This window comes from Hemitrygon akajei, chromosome 16, assembly GCF_048418815.1.
Source record: "Hemitrygon akajei chromosome 16, sHemAka1.3, whole genome shotgun sequence".
NCBI classification, from domain to species: Eukaryota; Metazoa; Chordata; class Chondrichthyes; order Myliobatiformes; family Dasyatidae; genus Hemitrygon; species Hemitrygon akajei.
The window spans coordinates 23,887,984-23,908,313 of record NC_133139.1 but is presented as its reverse complement, the minus strand read 5'-3'; the positions used below and the strand labels follow the sequence as shown (position 1 = coordinate 23,908,313).

Sequence of the window (20,330 nt, the reverse complement as noted above, 5' to 3'; positions counted from 1 at the left end):
TTTAAGATAGAAATACTCAGAGTTTTAAATGTGTTCAAAAAATGTTGTTTGGATTTAAAACTGAAAATAAAGGAACTATGTTTTAAATTATTTTGTTAGCTGGAAGTATCTTCTCCTTGGTTGGGAGAGGAGACCCACCGCTCGAATAGTGGGTATGAATAGGGAAGTAAACTAGTCTTTGAAGATTGGGTAATTACAGTATAATCCCCTTTAGTGATAGTACTTGTTGTTATTCATATCTGATAGGGCTTAAGGACTTTGATTGAGTTTGGAAGTTTGCGGTTAGCAAACCTAATATCATTACATATGTAGGGCACAATTAGCCAAAAGGTGGTAGAATAAAAAAAATTCTGAAACTCTCGGTTCAGTCAGTGAAAATATGGTTTCAAGAAAACAAGCTTGGATGAACAATTGATCAATCAGCCTCAATGTCTCCACATCCTCCATGAAGCAGTATCCTTGTTTGAGGCAAAACGGTACATGGAAACTTAAGGGAAAGATGGAAAGAAAAGCAAAATTCCACTTTCAACATCTCCTGATCCAGGAAATGTCTGTACCTTCTGCAGGCATATCTGCAGTTCTAGGATCAGTGATCTGAGAATGCAAATCACTGATAATGATGTACAGTGCAGCATTTATAGTTGGCATCATTTGGAATCAGAAATTTTATGGGATTTCGTTCACTCATATCAGGTAATTTTCCAAAAGTTAAGTTACTCCTCTAGTATCCATACAAAAAAAATGTACAAACAAATAGATATTTTTCTAGCTGCTACTTAGAGTATTTGAAAGCATGGTAGAATCAATGGATCTCTTTCAAATTGCAGCAACTTTTCTGTAGGAAAAAGTAATTTCTGCATTGAGCAGAATCTCACAAATACCAAACAAGTGAACAGCTAGATAGTCAGTTTTGAAAGTTGGAAAAATTAGTTACAAGTTGCCAGGGTTGAAGAATTTTTATAATGTTGAGACACTGTTTAAGTTGATCTTTTCCAAAAGGGAGATTTGGAGAAACTTTAACTGAGTTGTAAATGATTATGAGTGACCCCAACAGAGTTAACAGGAAATACTTTTTTTTCACAAAGAATGTTAATTCAGAAACAAAGTTTTAAGTTAATTGATAGAAGAGTATGAGGTAATCAAGGAGTTCGTTTAAACCAAAGAATAATGGAAATCTTTTTGGTTAATGATCTGGATGAAGGAAGTAATGGCATTCTGTAAAAGTTTTCAGATGGTATCAAGATAGGTGGAGGACCAGCTAGTGTCACAGAGGCAGGGAGTCTTGGACAGTGGGACTTGGGACAGTTTGGGAAAGTAGGCAAAGTAGCAGTTGGAAAATGTGGGGTAATGCACTTTTGTAGAAAGAATCAAAGGTGTACATTATTTTCTAAATGGGGAGAAAACTCAGAAATCAGAGGTGCAAAGATACTTGACAGTCTTTCAAGTTCAACTTGCAGGTCAAGTCAGTAGAAAAGAAGGCAAATGAAAATTTAGCATTAACTTCAAGAGGACTGGACTATACTGTAAAGGCAAGGATGTACTACTGAGGCTTTATAAGGTATTAGTCAGATCCCATTTGGAATAGTGTGAGTAATTTTGGGCCCCATATCCACGGCATGATGCACTGGCCCTGACCAGGGTCCACAGAAGGTTCACAAGAATGATCCCAGGAATGAAAGCCTAACATATGAGGAGCTTTTGATGTCTCTTGGCTTGTATGTAATGGAGTTCAGAATAAGGGAGAATCTCATTGAAATATATCAGAAATTGAAAGGCCTAGATAGAGCAGACATGGAAAGGATTTTTCCATTAGTGAGAGTCTAGAATAGAGGACAAAGCTCAGAATAAATAGATATCTCTTTAAAACTGAGTTGAGAAGGAATTTCTTCAGAGGGTGCTGAATCTATGTAATTCATTGCCACAGAGGGCTGTGAAGGTCCAGTCAGTTGGTGTATTTCAGGCAGAGATTGATAGGTTCTTGTTTGGTAAGGGGGTTATGGGCTACAGGGTGAAGGTGGGAAAGAGGTTAAACAATAAATCAACCACGACTGAATAGCTGAGCAGACTCAATATGCTGAATGGCTAATTCTGATCTTTTAGCTTATTTTATCAGAAAGCAGATTCAGAGGCCTTATCACATTTAAACAGTTCGAGGTTGAACAGTAGAAGAACAGTAACGTTCAAGGTAAAGTACTGAAAGCCAAGAGGTTAGAATAACCTAAGCAGCTTAATTTTTCACCACAGTGGGCTCATTCTGTCTTCAAATTTGTATGATTCTATGGTCTCTTTGGAGAGTAAAATTGGCCAGAATACATTTCAATGAAAACCTGTCCCCTTTACCAAATTCTGAGCAAAACTACATAATGGCTTTAACCTTCTGACTCAGAGGGGTTTGCTTCCAAGTAACACAAGTTTGAACTTTTGTGGGATTTAATCAGTCTCCTATTCCAGCTCCATACTGCCACTGCAGTTAGCAAGCCTGTAATTTTATCTGAAGTTTTATTGTTTTCCAACAATATGAAGTCCATTATTAAGACAGGTATCTGCCAAGTTCTCATGTTTTCTAGACTTTTTTCAAATACTTAGTATTTAGAATTACACACGTAGGATTCTAGAAATAGAATAAATTTGATCCTTCTTAAAACTATAACGTTAAATTTTTCTTGCAGATTTTTAAAGGTTCTTAATGTTAAATATTATAGCCAGGGTGATAAATCTTCTAATGCTCAAGCTTTAAAACACCAACATGACGTTACACAGATTGGTGTTATTAACATCAGATAGCACACCACACAGTTTGATTTTAAAATGATAAACAGTGCAAAGGGTACTCAGACTGGTTTTGCAACATCTCAACTTACTCAAGCCTTGGAGAATTTAATAATGTTGGATATCTGACATCTTTAATGGCTAATCTTGTAGGGTTTCAATCTTATTTGGTTTCCTTTCATATATTTTTTTCAAACAGCAAGTCAGTGTTTATTAGGATTTTAATTGGCAGAGTAACTACAGCCAAGGTCAGGTTGCATTGAAGTGTTTGTGAAATACTCCACCACTATTGTACCAAGGAAGGGTATTAGCAGTGTATTTCTGTTGCACAGAACTGCTCATAAAATAGTTTGGATAAAGAGTCAAAACAGGTCATGAATAATGCTGGGAGTGCAACAAGATATTTCTCATTTTCAGAAATGCGCAATAACTGAAGTAATGTACATCTCAGAAAAAGCAGGTAAGGAGGACAATGAGTATAAGGAAATAAAGAAATTATTCAGCAGTCTGTAAATTATGGTAATATTAATTTTCATATTATACTGAATTTTAATCTGTAAACCTAAAATACAAAATGAAAATGGCACTTTCAATAAATAATGTTTTTATCAATATGGATCATAAAGGATATTTTACTGAAATCTAATCTGGAGATAACAAAGATACACAAGGGTATTTGGCAACAGAGTAGTGAACACAACATTAAAGAAAATGAAAAGAGTATGCATTTAAAGCTCAGCTCAGGTCTCAACAATTCAGTTTTATCCCAAGATTGTGGGCAAAAAAGGAAATGGTGCCAGAATATAAAAATGAAACTGGGTTTTAGCTTCAACAGTAGAATTCATTTTCCTGCAGAAGAAAAATACGAGAGTTTTCATCAAGTAAAAACCTAAATATTAATTGATTTCATACAATCATAGAGTTATAGAACACTACACTACAGATACAGGGCCTTTGGCCCATCTAGCCTGTGCTAAACCATTAATCTGCCTAGACTCATTAACCTTCACCTGGACCATAACCCTCCATACCGCTCCAATCCGTGTACCTATTCAAATTTCTCCAATCCAAACCTGCATCCAGCTCGTTCCACACCTTCAATACCCTCTGAGTGAAGAAGCTCCCCCTCATGTTCCCCTTAAACATTTTATCTTTTACCCTTAACCTATGACCTCTAGTTGTAATCTCACCCAACCTCAATGGAAAAAGCTTGCATTCACCCTCTCTGTGCCCCTCATAACTTTGTATAACTCTATCAAATCTCTCCTCAATCTTCCTTTAACTCAGGTCAAGTCCAGGCAACATCCTTGTAAATTTTCTCTGTGCACTTTCAGTCTTATTTTCATCTTTCCTGTAGGTAGATGACCAAAACTGCACATATAACTCCAAATTAGGCCTCACCAATGTCTTATAAAATTTCAACATTACATCCCAACTCCTGCACTCAATACATTGATCTATAAAGGCCAATATGCCAAAAGCGTTATGACCCTTTCTACATGTATCACCACTTTCAAGGAATTATGGATCTGTATTCCCAGATCCCTTTGTTCTACTGCACTCCTCAGTACCCTACCACTCACCATGTAAGATCCTCCCAAAGTGCAACACCTCATGCATGTCTGCATTAAATTCCATCTGCCACTTTTCAGCCCATTTTTCCAGCTGGTCCAGATCCCACTGCAAGCTTTGATAGCCTTCCTCACTATCCATTACAACCCCAATCTTGGTGTCATCTGCAAATTTGCTGATACAGTTTACCACATTATCATACAGATCAATGAAATCGATGACAAACAACAATGGGCCCAGCAGTGACCACTGTGGCACACCACCATTCACAGGCCTCCAGTCAGAGAGGCAACCAACTACAATCACTCTCTAGCATCTTCTGTGAAGCCAATGTCTAATCCAATTTACTACCTCATCTTGAATGCTGAGTGACTGAACCTTCTTGACCAACCTCCCATGCAGGACCATGTCAATATCCACTGCTTTGCCTTCATCAACTTTCCTGGTAAAGTCCTCAAAAATCTCTATAAGATTGATTAGACACAGCTTACCACACACAAAGCCATGTTGACTATCCCTAATCAATCCCTGCCTATCTAATTACTTATATACTGTCTTTGCTCCCTGAGAATACCTTCCAAAAACTTTCTCACTACTGATATCAGGCACACTGGCCTATAATTTCCTGACTTATTTTAAAGCCTTTCTTAAACAATGAAGCAACATTATCTATCCTGCAATTCTCCTTAACCTGTGGCTAAGGATGTTTTAAAATATCTCTGATAGGGCCCCTGCAGTTGCTACAGTAGCCTCCCAGGAACTGAATAAACACTTTATTAGGCACTGGGGTTTTATCCACTCTAATTAGCCCTAAGACAGCAAACACCTCCTCCTCTGTGATCTGTATAGGGTCTATGAAACTCAGTGCTGCATTACCTCACATCTATAGACTCTGTGTCCATCTTCCGAGTAAATGCAGATGCAAAAAATCCATTTATGATCTTTCCCATCTCTTTTGGCTCCATGTGTAGATTACCACTCTGATCTTCCAGAGAATGAATTTTGTCCCTTGCTATTCTTTTGTTCTTAATATATCTGTATAAGCCCTTAAAATTCATCTTCACCTTGTTAGCTCAAGCAAACTCATATCTTCTTTTAGTGCTCCTGATTTATTTCTTAAGAGTTCTCTTGCATTACTTATATTCAAGTGCCTTATTGGCTCTTGCCTGCTTATACCTGCTGTGTGCCTCCTTTTCCTCAAACAGGTCTCAACATCTCTCAGAAACCAAGGTTCCTGCTTTCCTTGCGTTTTATTCTGACAGGAACATACAAATTCTGTACTCTCAATATTTCACTGTATAAGGACTCACATTTACCAAGTACACCTTTGCCAGAAAACCATAAGACAAGATATAGGTGCAGATTTAGGTCATTTGGTCCATCAAGTCAGCTCCACCATTTCATCACAGCTGATCCATTTGCCTCTCTGCCCCAGTCTCCTACTTTCCTTCCATATCCCTTCATGCCCTGACTAATCAAGAATCTACCAACCTTTGCCTTAAAAATACCCAATTACTTGGTCACCACAGCCACCTGAGGCAAGAAATTCTACAGATTCACCACTCTATGGCTAAAGAAATTCTTCTTCATCTCAGTTCTAAATGGATGTCCCTCTATTTTGAGGCTGTGACCTCTGGTCTTAGACTCCCCCACCACAGGAAACATCCTTTCAACATCGATAGGTTTCAATGAGATCCCCCTCCCCATTCTTCTGAATTCCAGTGAGTACAGGCCCAGAGCCATCAGCCAACACTCCCAATCCATGTACAAAAAAGCTAGATGAACCCAGCAGGTCAGGCAGGAACCCTTCAGGTTTCGACCCGAAACATTAACTGCTCCTTTCAACGGATGCTGCCCGACCTGCTGAGTTCATCCAGCTTTTTTGTACGTCTTGATTTGACCACAGCATCTGCAGTGCACTTTGTGTTTACTCCCAATCCACACTTGGTAGATCCTTTCTGATACCATCAAAATTGCTCTTTCTCCAATTTAGAATCTCAACCTGAGGATCATATCTATTTTTTCCCCCATAACTACATTGAAACTAATGGCATTATGGCCACTACATGCAAAGTGTTTCACTGCACAAACTTCTGCTGCCTGCCCTGTCTCATTCCCTAAAAGGAACTCTAATATCGCACTCTCCCTCATTGGGACTTCTACGTTACAATTAAGGAAACTTTCCTGAACACACTTGACAAACTCTTTTCCCATCCAGCCCTTTTACGGTATGGGCATATGTGGAAAGCCAAAATCACCTGCTATCACAGCCTTTAGTTTCTTACAACAGTCTGCAATCTCTCTACAAATTTGCTGCTCTAGATCCTATGGACGGTTGGGCAGGCTATAATATAATCCCATTAATATGGTCATACCTTTCTTATTCTTCAACTCTACCTTCACTAGATGAACTCTCCAGTCTGTCCTGCCTGAGCACTGCCATGACATTTCCCCTGATTAGTAATGCTGCTCCTCCCCTTTTAATCCCTCCCGCTCTATCATGTCTAAAACAATGGAACCCTGGAACACTGAGCTGCCAGTCCTGCCCTTCCTGCAACCAAGTCTCACTTATAACTACAATGTCATAACTCCACATGCTGATCCATATTCTAAGCTCATTTGCCTTTCCAATGCTCCTTTCATTGAAATACATGCAGCTCAGAACATTTGTGCCACCATGCTCAACCTTACGATTCCTGACCTTGCATGTAGACCTAATGACATCTTTCTTCTGAACCACTCCATATCTATTCTGATGCTCTGGTTCCCAACTCTCTGTAACCTTACTTTAAAGCCACCTGTGCATCGCTAGCAAACTTTCTCCCAAGGATATCAGTCTCCTTCCAATTCAGGTACAAACTGTCCCTTCTGTATATAATCCACCTTCCCTGAAAGAGAGCCTAATGATCCAAAAATCTGAAACCCTCCCTCCTACACCAACTCCTTAGCCATGTGTTAAAGAATATGATCTTCCTGCTTCTGGCCTCACTACCATGTGGCACAGGTAACAATTCTGAGATCACAACTGTGGAAGTCCTGTCCTTTAACTTAGCACCTAACTCCCTGAACTCACTTTGCAGGACCCCGTTACCTATCCTGTCCATGTCATTGGTATCGACATGGACCACGACCTCTGGCTGTTCATTCTCCCACTTAAGAACCCTGTTGTCACGATCCAAGATGTCCCTGACCCTGGCACCCGGGAGGCAATAAACCATCTGAGAGTCTCACTCTCATCACAGAACCTGCTTTCTGTTTCCTTAACCAACAAATCCCATATCACTACAGCTCACCTCTTCTTCTCCCCCCCCTCCCCTCCCCCCCCCACACTCCCTTCTGAGCCACAGACCAAACTCAGTGCTAGAGACCTGTTGGCTGTTGCTTCTCCCTCGTAGGCAGTCCACTCCAACAGTATTCAAAGCAGTATACTTATTATTAAGGGGAATAGCCACGGGGATTCTCTTTCCCTCTCTTGACAGTCACCCAGGTACCTACCTCCTGTAACCTAAGGGTGACTACCTCCCTGTAGCTCCTATCTATCACCTACTCATTCTCCTGTGTGAGCTGAACATCATCAAGCTGCAGTTCCAGTTCCTTAACAGTTTCTAAGGAGCTGCAGCTGGGTGCACTTCATGCAGGTGTAGTGATCAGGGAGTCTAGGGATCTCCCAAAATTCCCAATCTCACACAAGAAGCATACCACTTACTCAAGACTCATTCTCAGTGCACTAGCTGTTACTAGAAGAGGGAAAAATAGTAGAAACTAAATTAGAGCCTTTGTCTGAGCTTGCCAAACTCTGTTCTTGCCCAAACGTGCTGAGGCAAAGCCGAACCACTATAACACTACCTCACTCACACAATGGCCATTTCACCAATGGTCAGTCTGCTTACACCTCCTTTCTTTTTATTGGCTCAAATAATGATTCACTCTTGACAAGACTTGCTGTTTTCAAGTAGCTCCCACCTGGTAAGATGTCACTTTCTCACATTACATCAAATAGCGACTCACTCCCAATGAGACTTACAGCTTTCAAATGGTTGTTAATCTAAATTTCAGATAATTTTTTTCACTACACCAAGAAGTCTATTTGCTGATAATTTCTTTGCACCAAATGAAACTTCTACAGACCCTGCAGCTCCACATTTAATTACTGTGGCTAAGCGTAGTATTCCAATTTACTGACATAAATACATAATGAGGGCCTCTTTTTTTTAGACATTCCCATTCTACTACTCAACTTGCCAGAGTTAAGTCAGTTAATAAGCTCCAAAATGTGACATATAAATGAAGATTTAAGTTGAGGAATTGTTTCATGGTTGAAACGAACAATTTACAAATATCAGTACCTCTTCAAGATTCAAGATTGTTTAATGTAACTTCCAGCTCAGAAGTATAAAGGAGAACAAAATAATTATTACTCCAGATCCAATACAGCACAAATTAAAACACAATAAGATAAAGAACATAATAATAAAAAAAGATAAATATATAAGATAACATAAACTGTATATAGATTGGCTAGGTACAGGAGTCTCTGCACATAAGGTTACTGACAGGAAAAGATAAAGTTGTGGTTGTGGGTCAGTTAGTGGGTGGAAGTGGAAGTGTTGATCAGTATTACTGCTTGGGGAAGTAACTATTTCTGAATCTGGTGGTACGTAGTTTCCACCCTGGTGAAAGTGGGACAAACAGTCCATGAGTAAGGTTGGTGGGATCCTTCAGGATATTGCTGGCCTTTTCCTAACACCTTTCTGTATGTATGTCCTTGATGGTGAGTAGGTCTGGTGCCGGTGATGCATTGGACAGTTTTGACTACCCATTGTAGAGCCTTCTAGTCTGCCGCAGTGCAGTTTGCATACCAAGCAATGAAGCAGCCTGTTAGGATGCTCTCTACTAAGCATCTGTAGAAGGACATGAGTATTGATGTGCTTAGTCCAGTGCTCTTCAGCCTCCTCAGAAAGTAGAGGCATTAGGGAGCGTCCTTGATTTTGTGCAATGTGTTGAGGGACCATCAGAGGATGTGCAAAATATGGACTCCGGAGTTTCCACTGCTGTGCCACGATGTAAAGAGGGGTGTGAGTGGTGCAGGTTCTCCTGAAATTGATGACAATCTCCTTTTGTCTTGTTGACATTGAGGAAAAGGTTATTTGCTTGGCAGCAGTCCTCGTGCTCTTCCACTGCCTCTCTTTTGGCCATCTCATCATTGTTGTTGGTAAACCCCACCGCTGTTGTGTCATTGGCAAACTTGACAATGTGATTAGTCAGGTGTTTGGCCGTGCAGTCATGTGTGAGCAGAGTGTACAGCAGTGGGCTCAGCACACTGCCCTGGTGGGGGGTGTTGGAAGGGAACCATGTTGAGGATGATGGAGAGGGAGGAGCAATTGTGCATCCTGATTATCTGAGGTCTGTTGGTTAGATAGTCCAACACAGAGATGCACAGTGTAGATTTACATTGTGGAGTAGGAGTTTGCTTACCAGGGTCTGTGAGACAATAGTGTTGAATGCCAAACTGAAATCCAGAAAACAGCATTCTTTTGCAAATCTAAGTTTAACAACCAAGGCTATTTGTTAGAGAAGCTCCACTTCTACAATAGAAATGCTCTTTTCAAATTGGAGTTTAAGAGTTTTAAATGCTCACAGTTAAAAGTTACTTTACTCTTTAGCCTGATATACACAAATCATGTACACACAAAAAGGAAGCAAAATCCAGAAGAAGTATAGGACAAAAGTCAAAGATGTGATGTAATCAGTCGGAGCAATGGTCAGAATGTGTTCCTATGAAGAGAGAATCAGAATCAGGTTTATTATTTTCGGCATGAGTCATGGAATTTGTTAACTTAGCAGCAGCAGTTCAATGTTCGACATAATACAGAAGAAAAATAAATAAGTAAATAAATAAATTACAGTCTAGAGTAAAATCAAGGGGTTGGGCAAGTGGAGGAGCTGAAAGATAGTATAAATTTACCAGGTCAGCAAAATTGGCATTCTTCTGCAGTAAAGTTTTTAAAAAACTCAGTTCTCCCATTGTGTATTTACTACAGAACAGTTTGGAAAGCCTCAGATTCACAATACTTTAAGTTAATTGTGCTCAGTTCTTCTCTGGTGAGGATCACTGAGGGAAATTCTACTCCAGTTTGCTATCTGGTGCCACTGCTGCGAATTCCACAATTACATCTAAACAAACAACATGGTTCATTCATTAGCCTAACCTGCAGAACTTTAGTCTGTGTGAAGTCTGTTGCGAGGACTGCTGAGAGGATATTTGGAGTCTCTCTTCCACCCATCTGCGTTATTTATGAGGAGCACTTTGTCAAGGATCCCTCCCATCCGTCCCACAATCTCTTTGACGCCCTACCATCAGGCAGGAGCTACCACAGCATTAGGACAGTTACAGTTAAGATGAGAAATAGCTTCCTTGCCCAGGCCGTGAGACTACTGAACTTCCTGCCACTACCCAGGTCTCATCACTAATGAACAGCCAGAGCATTATAAGGACAACACACACAAAATGCTGGTGGAACACAGCAGGCCGGGCAGCATCTTTAAGGAGAAGCACTGTCGACGTTTCGGGCCAAGACCCTTCATCCTGACTAGTTGGAGAGTAACTAATTGCGTCACAGCCTGGTATGGAAACACCAATGCCTTTGTATGGAAAAGCCAACTAAAAGTAGTGGGTACAGCCAGTCCATCATGGTTAAAGCTCATCCCACCATTGAGCACATCGATACAGAATACTGTCGCTGGAAAGCAGCATCCATTATCAAGGACATCACCCCCCTCCCCCCAATACCCTGGCCATGTTCTCTTCTCACTGCTGCCATCAGGAAGGAGGTACAGGAGCCTTAGGACCCCATACCATCAGGTTCAGGAACAGTTATTACCCCTCAACCACGAGGCTCTCGAACCAGTAGGGATAACTTCACTCACCTTCACTCACCCCTTCACTGAACTGTTCCCACAACTTGTGGACTCACTTTCAAAGACTCATCATCTCATATTCTCCATATTTATTGCTTTTTTTTGCTTTATTTTTGTATTTCCACAGTTTGTTGTTTCTAGTACTCTGGTTGTCCACCTTGTTGGTACAGTCTTTCATTAATTCTATTATGGTTATTGAATTTATTGAATATGAAAATGATTCTCAGGGTTGTATATGTTGTCATATATGTACTTTGATAATAAATGTACTTTCATCTTTGGATTCAGTGGGCCATGAGGCTTGTTTCCATACTGTCTGACATGCTAACAGAAGCACTACTTTTGTAGAAGTAGTCTCGGGTAAAAGGCAACACCTGAGCTTCTACAAAAATAAGAACATAAGAAATAGCAAAAACAAAGGAACTCCGCAGATGCTGGAAATCCAAGCAGCAGGAGTAGGTACACTGCTGTTTATGGGCCTCCAGCTGAAAAAAAACAGCCTTCTACTATGACCAAATCAATTTTATATCCAATTGTCCAGTTTACACTGAACAATTGTGATCTCCCCTTCAGAGCCAGCGTATGATGCCAGATATTATCAAAATCCTTGCTAAAGTCCAAGTAGACAACATCTACCGCACCGCCCTTCTTTCCTCCTCAAAATACTCAAGCAAATTTGAGTGGCATGACTTCCCACACACAAAGGGATGTTGACTATCCCTAATCAGCTCTTTGTCTTTCCAAGTGCAGATAGATCACAACTTTCAGATATCCTCTAGTAACTTTTCCACTATTGAAGTTAGGGTTACCAGCCTGTAGAATACTGGCTTGTCCCAGCAGTCCTTTTTAAATAAAAAAGCATAACATTAACCACCTTCCAATTTTCTAGTATCTTGCATGTACCTAGGGAAGGTTCAAAAATCTCTGCCAGAGCCTCAACAATTTCTTTCTTTGCTTCCTATAATGGCTTAGGGTGCATTTGATCAGGACCCGTGGGTTTATCCATCTTTATGCACCTCAACATTGCTAATACCTCCATTTTCACAGAATTAATATATTCCCAGGCATCACTTCCGTAAAGTCCCTAATTTTTATCACTTTCCATTTACAGCCCAACAAGCCTGTTCTGCACTGCCCAATTATACCCATGTGACCAATTAACCTACCACCCATATATCTTTGGAATGTGAAAGGAAACTAGAGCACCCAGAGGAAACTCACATGGTCACAGGGAGAATGTACAAACTCCTTAGAGACAGTGCTATAATAGTGTTTTGCTAACTGCTAGGCGACAGTCCTACCTTAAACATACAGTGAAATGTGTTAGTTGCATCAATGACCATCACAGACCAAGGATGTGCAGGGGACAGCGTGCAAGCTTCACCATCCTTTTGGTGCCAATTTTGCACGCCTTCAACTTACTAACCCTTACCCGTACATCTTTGGAATGTGTGAAGAAACCAAAGCACCCAGAGGAAACTCAAGCAGTCATGGGGAAAACATACAAACCCCTTACAGACAGCAGCAGGAATTGAAACTCGATCTTCTGATTACTGGCGGTGTAAAGCCTTATACTACTATGCTACTGTGTTGTTACTTTCTCTACAGTAAATACAAGGAGAAGTACTGTATTCACTTAAAACTTCACGCATCTCTTGCAGCTCAAAGTCCCTACAATCTCTCCCTGGTTATCCATTTGCTACTAGGATTCTCCTTCAACCGATATGTCAAAGATATCATGCGTCCAATTTGCCTAATTTCCTTCCTACGTATTGCTACCAATGTGCTGGAGTCTATTATCATGGAAGAACTGGCTGGTGATTTAGAAAAGCTTAATACAATAAATCAATGTGGTTTTATTAAAGATAAATCAATTTAGAAAAATTAGTCTGAGTCTTCCCCAGGATCTAGAAAGCAAATTCTACAAAAGCACATTCTATAGATCTAGTGTGTATTTGGATTTTCACAAAGCATTGAAAGATGCCACAGGCAGGCAGGTGCCTTTTAGATTTACCAAGACTGGTTCAACGTCAAGTGAGTCTCTTTCTGCCTTATGTGGTAGACTGGAGAAACAAAACTTACTGGAAAAGAAGTCACAAGGTATTCTGACAGTTATTTAAATGTACGTTAGACTAGCCAAGTAGAAATTATTCCCATCAACAGAGTGGCCGAGAATCAAAGGATAAAGAGCAAAGGTGATTGGCAAAAGAACAAAAGGTGACACAAGGGAAAACATTTTTTTGGAAAAGTCTAGGTTCACTACCACAGATTGTAGTGGTGATAGATAGGACAATGCAAGAAAAGCTTAGCTTAATTGTTTTTGCATGTCAGCAGTATAGAGTCATCAAACTTTGTCAATTTTGTGCCCCTAGAAACTTTCTAATTTATCTGACAGAACAAGACAATTCAGTATTTTATTAGAACAGGAACATCTTTGATAATGTAACACACCCACTCTGTCGCGCACTGGATCTCAGCTGGATTTTCTTTTGTGTTCAAACCTCCTGGAATGGTCCTGAATCCATAAATTTCTGATTTGGTGGCGAGTGGTTGGTCAAGTAAGTCACAACTAAATGGGTCCACGTCTACTATTGCATATCTCAGTACAACTGTCAGACCAATCCAAACACTGGAAGCTGGCTGTCCACAGCAGAAGAAATACACTGGCAGTAGCTCGGTAGAAGTCCCTCCAGCCCAGCACTAAACTTGGGTTGCCCGTGTCCAACATTTTGAAGTAAAGCGTCGCTATAGCTACTTAGTACAGCTACTTACCAAACCGATCCGTAAAGTGGAGTAACATTTCAGTCAGAAACGCTGTGATCTCCCTCAGGTTACGGCTATCCGCGTCGGTATCGTCGAATGAAGCCGTCTTCCGCCCAAAGCCTTCACCCAGTGCCCTGCCCTACCCCTCGCCTAATGGCACCAACGGCCGGGCACGCGATGCCAACCCAACGGCCAGAGCTCGGGGAGGACGAGCGCCGGTCACGCTGGGCAGCGTCTCCACAACATTAAACATCGACATCCCATTTTGCAGCTTAACCTTCGTCTCAAACTCTTAGTTATATATATATATAAAAAATAATTCCCAGCCCTCTTCACCTGAGACAGGTAAAATCACCTATCAACAGGAAGGCATTTGCTTATGTCTTTTTGTAATTTATTGATCATTTACCCCAATTTTTTAAAACTTACATCTGGTTTCCGAGTCAGTAGAAAACTCTTGCAACTTCCACCAAGCTTTCGCAATTGAGGTTTGAACAAGAGCAAAGTCCAGTGGAAAGGGTTCCCATGATTCAAACTGTTGTAGGAACCTGGTGGCAATGGGGGTGGACTTGACACGCCATCAACTGGCGAGAGACCGAATTTTGTCCTGGATTGCGGAATTCGATTAAATTACAGGTAGTTGGATTGTAAATATCCTGATTTTTTTTTTAATGGGGTTTTTTTATCAAAAAGCAGATTTCTTTGGATAGTGTAATCCTAAAATTCAAAACAGATCAGGTTGGGTCTGATATATGTCAAATATTACAGAAACATTGAAGGAAATATGAAATTGAGACAATATATGGCGAAGTTTGTGGATGATGCCAAGATAAGTGGAGGGGCAGGTAGTGTTGAGGAAGTGGGGAGTCTGCAGAAGGACTTAGACAGATTAGGAGAATGGGCGAAGAAGTAAGGTTGGAAAATAGTGTAGTAACGTGTATGATCGTGCACTTTGGTAGCAGGAGTAAAAGCATAGATTATCCTCTAAATGGGGAAAAAAGTTCAGAAATCAGAAGTGTAAAGGGACTTAGGAGTTCTCTTGCAGGATTCCCTAAGGGTTCCTTGCAGGCTGAGGCAGTGATAAGGAAGGCAAATGTAATGTTAGAATCAATTTTGAGAGGACAAGAATTTTAAAAGCAAGGATGTAATGCTTAACAACATTGAAAATGCTGGAGGAACTCAGCAGGTCAGGCAGCGTCTATAAAAATAAATTAACAGTCGATGATTCAGGCCAAGACCCTTCATCAGACTCCGCATCTGCAGAAACTGTAGTGGTTTTGATGTGATGCTGAAGCTTTATAAGACATTGCTCAGACCGCACTTGGAGTATCCAGAGCAATTTTGAGCCCTTTATCTAAGAAAAGAAAAGATGTGTTGGCACTGGACAGGGTTCCAGGGGTGGGGGTGTTGTTCACGAGATTCCAGGAATGAAAGGGTTAACCGATGAGGAGTGTTTGACGGCTCTGGGTCTGTGCTCACTAGAGCTTAGAAGAATGGGGGGAACATAATTCAAACCTATCAAATATCGAAAGGCCTAGATAGAGTAGATGTGGAGAGGATGTTTCCTATAGTGGGGCAGTCTGGGACCAGAGGGCATAGCCACGGAATAGAAGGTCATCCCTATAGAACAGAGATGAGGAGGAATTTATTTAGCTAGAGGGTAGTGAATCTGTGGAATTTATTGCCACGGACTGCTTTGGAGGCCAAGTCATTTGGTATATTAAAATTGGAGATCGATAGGCTCTTGATTAGAAAGGGTGTCAAAGGTTATAAGAACATAAGAAATAGGAGCAGGAGTAGGCCATCTGGCCCGTTAAGCCTGCTCCGCCATTGAATAAGATCATGGCTGATCTGGCCATGGATTCATCTTCACCTACCTGCCTTTTCCCCATAACCCTTAATTCCCCACTATGCAAAAATCTATACAACCTTGTCTAAGTATATTTACTGAGGTAGCCTCCACTGCTTCATTGGGCAGAGAATTCCACAGATTCACCGCTGTCTGGAAAAAGCAGTTCTTGCTCATCTCAGTCCTAAATCTACTCCCTTGAATCTTGAGGCTATGTCCCCTAGCTCTCGTCTCACCTACCAGTGGTAACAACTTTCCTGCCTCTATCTTATCTATCCCTTTCATAATTTTATATGTTTCTATAAGATCTCCTCTCATTCTACTGAATTCCAGTGAGTACAGTCCCAGGCAACTCAACCTTTCCTCATAGTCTGGCCACCTCATCTCTGGAATCAACCTGGTGAACCTCCTCCGCACTACCTCCAAAGCCAGTATATCCTTCCTCATGTAAGGAAACCAGAACTGCACACAGTACTCCAGGTGTGGCCTCACCAGTACCCTGTACAGTTGCAGCATAACCTCCCTGCTCTTAAATTCAATCCCTCTAGCAATGAAGGCCAACATTCCATTTGCCTTCTTACTAGCCTGCTGCACCTGCAAACCAACCTGTTGTGATTCATGCACAAGCACTCCCAAGTCCCTCTGCACAGCAGCATGCTGCAATTTTTTTACCATTTAAATAATAATTTGCTCTTTCTTTTTTCCTTCCAAAGTGGATGACCTTGCATTTACCAACATTGTACTCCATCTATCAGACCCTCGCCCACTCACTTAACCTACTTATATCTCTCTGCAGACTCTCCGTATCTTCTGCACAATTTGCTTTTTCATTCAGTCTAGTATCATCAGCAAACTTAGATACACCACACTCGGTTCTCCTCTTCCAGATCGTTAATGTATATGGTAAACAGTTGCGGGCCCAGCACCGACCCCTGCGACACACCGCTCACCACTGATTGCCAACCAGAGTAACACCCATGTATCCCAACTCCCTGCTTTCTATTGGTTAACCAATCCTCTTTCCATGCTAATACATCACCCCCAACTCTATGAATCATTATCTTAGGGATAAGTCTTTTATGAGGCACTTTATCGAACGCCTCTGGAAATCCAAGTAAATAACGTCCATCTGTTCCCCTCTAACCACTGTGCTCGTTATGGGGAGAAGGCAGGAGAATGGGGTTGAGAGGGATATCAATCAGTCATGGTTGAATGGCAGAGCAGACTCGATGAGCTGAATGGCCTAATGACGCTCCTTTTGTCTAATGGCCTTATAATACACTGGGAATAATCAGCATCTGTAAAAAGAGAAAAGATGTTAACCTTTCTGGTCAATGTGCTGATACAGGATCTTTGACCTGAGATACAGAGACAGGAGACAGCCAATCATACCCTTGCAACACACACAAAATGCTGGTGGAACGCAGCAGACCAGGCAGCATCTATAAGTAGAAGCAATGTTGACGTTCCAGGCCGAGACATCAACATTGCTTCTCCCTATAGATGCTGCCTGGCCTGCTGTGTTCCACCAGCATTTTGTGTGTGTGTGTTGCTTGAATTTCCAGCATCTGCAGATTTCCTCGTGTTTGCCTTTTAAAATCATACCCTTGTATCTGTTCAGCAATGGAAGTAGATCATGGCCATTCTTTTATTTCAGTGCTAATCTTCAGTGTTAACAACTTACTCAATCTACCTCATCTGAAGTTTGAGGATATTTAGGATTTCTCCAAAGACTTACAAATTTCTATATATGAATGGTGAAGAGCAATCTCACTGGTTGCATCACAGTTTGGTACGGAACCTACAATGGACAGGATTGCAAGAGGCTGGAGGGGGTTGTAGACTCAGTTAGAACTATCAGGAGTACAACTCAACCCAGCCTTTGAGGACATCTTCAAGAGGCAGTGCCTCAAGAAGACAACATTCACCATTAAAGACCCTCACCATCTGGGACATGCATTCTTCATATTACTACCAACAGGAGCCCGAAAACCACTCAGCATTTTAAAAGCAGCTTCTACCCCTCCACCAGCAAATTTCTGAATGGCCCATGAATGCCTCCTCATTATTTGTCTTTAACACTGTTTTCCATATGTTGCAACATATAATAATAATTTTTATATCTTCCACTGTACTGCCACTACAAATCAACCCCTTTCATTGCATATGTTGATAGTAATAATCCTGATTCTGATATCCTTTTATTCTCTTCACATCCAAAATGAATGATAAAATTGTTTGTCAAAACTGGAAACTGTGAGTTGTGCTTTAAAAGGAGCAGAGCAAAGGGAGAGAGGTAAAAAACATGCCTACACAAAAATTACTGATTCTAAGAATTCAGTTTCACCAATTGATCTTTTCACAATGGCTCTTTACCTGAAGTCTTTCTAAAGCATTTTACAACCAAGTTCTTTAAAAATATTGTCATTGCTGTAAAAATAAAGGAAAAGGGGCAATTTGAACATTGTAAGGTAGCACAGATGATAATGAGGTAAAGGACCAGATTACCTTGTTAAGTAGTATTGTGTGGTGATGTCAAATTAGATCATGCACTTGAATTACAATAATCTGACTCAGTACACTGGCTGAAGTCATGTCTCTATGGTTAAAGCAGAACTAAGGAGTAGGATGATTCTGAAGTGAGTCAGTTGGAGGAACTGTGCCAGGAAGGTAAAACACAATGTCATTCTGGTGAAACTGTATATAACTCAATTACTCTTGTTAGCATTTAAGGGAAGCCATGTGATGCACCATCAATAACTCTGAGACGTGGGTTAAGGTAGGCTTTTATTGGCTGGAAGAAAGCACAAGCAGCAAGTGACCATCACACAACATCCTGGAGACTGAGGAAGGGTCTATGCCTCCAATCGCCTTTATGCCAGGGTCTGTGGGAGGAGCCACAGGAGCAGTCAGCGGGGTGGGGGGGGGCGTGTCCAGACAAGTATATGTAGTTCACCACACCATGAAGAGCATGGCATTATTTCATGTTCTCTACTGATTCAGCTCATGTTTACTGGATACTGATACATTCCACCACTGTGCAACTTGGCTCAACTGTTAGTGACCATCTTCCCACAACCATGGATAAACTACCTGTGGTGTAAGTAAATTAGCATTGGTAGTGCATAGAACCCCTCTGCTCCGTCATTTCATCATGGCCGATCCCCCTTGGACCCAGTCTCCTGTCTTTTCCCTGTATCCCATCATGCCCTGACATAAAGTTTCTAAACTGCATATTGATGCTGTGGAAAAATGTAAAAGTGCAGGAATGCACTACCACCAAGATAAGAAATATCTGAATCCTTGAATCAAGAAATTTAGTCATTATAAATTGACAGGTAGCTCTTGAAAGTAAATAGATGCATATGTAGAGTATTTTGTATAGTGCTTACAAGACTGTGAGACTTCTGAAGTCTCTGCTACCATTATGTGCACACTATTTATGACAGCACCAGCAGCATTATACGAGGGGTGATTGATATGTTCGTGGCCTAAGGTAGAAGGAGTCAATTTTAGAAAACCTAGCACATTTATTTTTCATCATAGTCCCCTCCTACATTTACACACTTAGCGGTCGTGGAGCATACGGATCCCTTCAGCAAGGGAAAGGCCTCGACTATTCCACCTCACAGACCCTATGACTGTGCCATAGACCTGCTGCCTGGTACTTGTCCTCCATGGGATCATTTGTACATGTTCTCATGCCCAGAGAGAAGCGCCATGGAGGAGTATATAAAGGAAGCTCTTGCCATGGGCTTCATTTGGCCCACCATCTCTCCAGCCAGTGCATGTTTCTTCTTTGTACAAAAGAAAGATGGGAGCCTGCGGCCATGCATTGATTTCAGTGGATTAAGCCACATAATGGCCAAGAATCTCTACCCCCTTCCTCTTATGAATGTGGCTTTCGAGATGCTCTGAGGGGTGAGGGCCATCACAAAGTTAGACCTCCAGAGTGTCTACAATCTGGTCTGTATCACGGAGGGTGATGAGTGGAAGACAGCATTCATTACACCAACAGGGTACTATGAGTACTTGGTTATGCCCTTTGGCCTTGCAAACAGCCCCACTATTTTCCAAGACTTTCTAAATGACCTGCTGCAGGATACTCTCCATAAGTATGCCTTCCCCTACTTCGATGATATCCATGGAGACTGTGGAGGAGCACAACGCTCACATCAGGGACATTTTAAAGAGGCTACTAGACCATGAACTTTACATCAAGTTGGAGAAGTCTGAGTTTCATGTGATGACTGCTTCATTTTTGGGCTTCATCATCTTTAATGGTAATCTTGAGATGGACCCTACCAAGACCCAGGCAGTCAGAGATTGGCCACCACCATCCAATATCAAACAGGTCCAATGATTCCTGGGGTTTGCTAACTTCTACCAGAAGTTCATTAAGAATTTCAGCTCAGTGGCAGCTCTGCTGACAGCACTAACTAAGAAATCCATGGGCCCT

At 41.3% G+C, this 20,330-nt stretch overlaps 1 protein-coding gene across 5 annotated transcripts in view; it reads right to left on the bottom strand.

Annotated features, from left to right (window-relative positions):
* The window catches only part of LOC140739829 (semaphorin-4E-like), a 146,182-nt gene that overhangs the window by 59,312 nt on the left and 66,540 nt on the right, over positions 1-20,330 (bottom strand). For 2 of the 5 annotated variants that reach the window (XR_012101760.1, XM_073068409.1), the window contains exon 1: positions 14,452-14,530. The exons of 1 other annotated variant lie outside the window; for it this stretch is intronic. The gene's annotated coding sequence lies outside the window, so the exon portion shown is untranslated. 2 more of the 5 variants (XM_073068412.1, XM_073068410.1) reach the window with 2 other exon arrangements.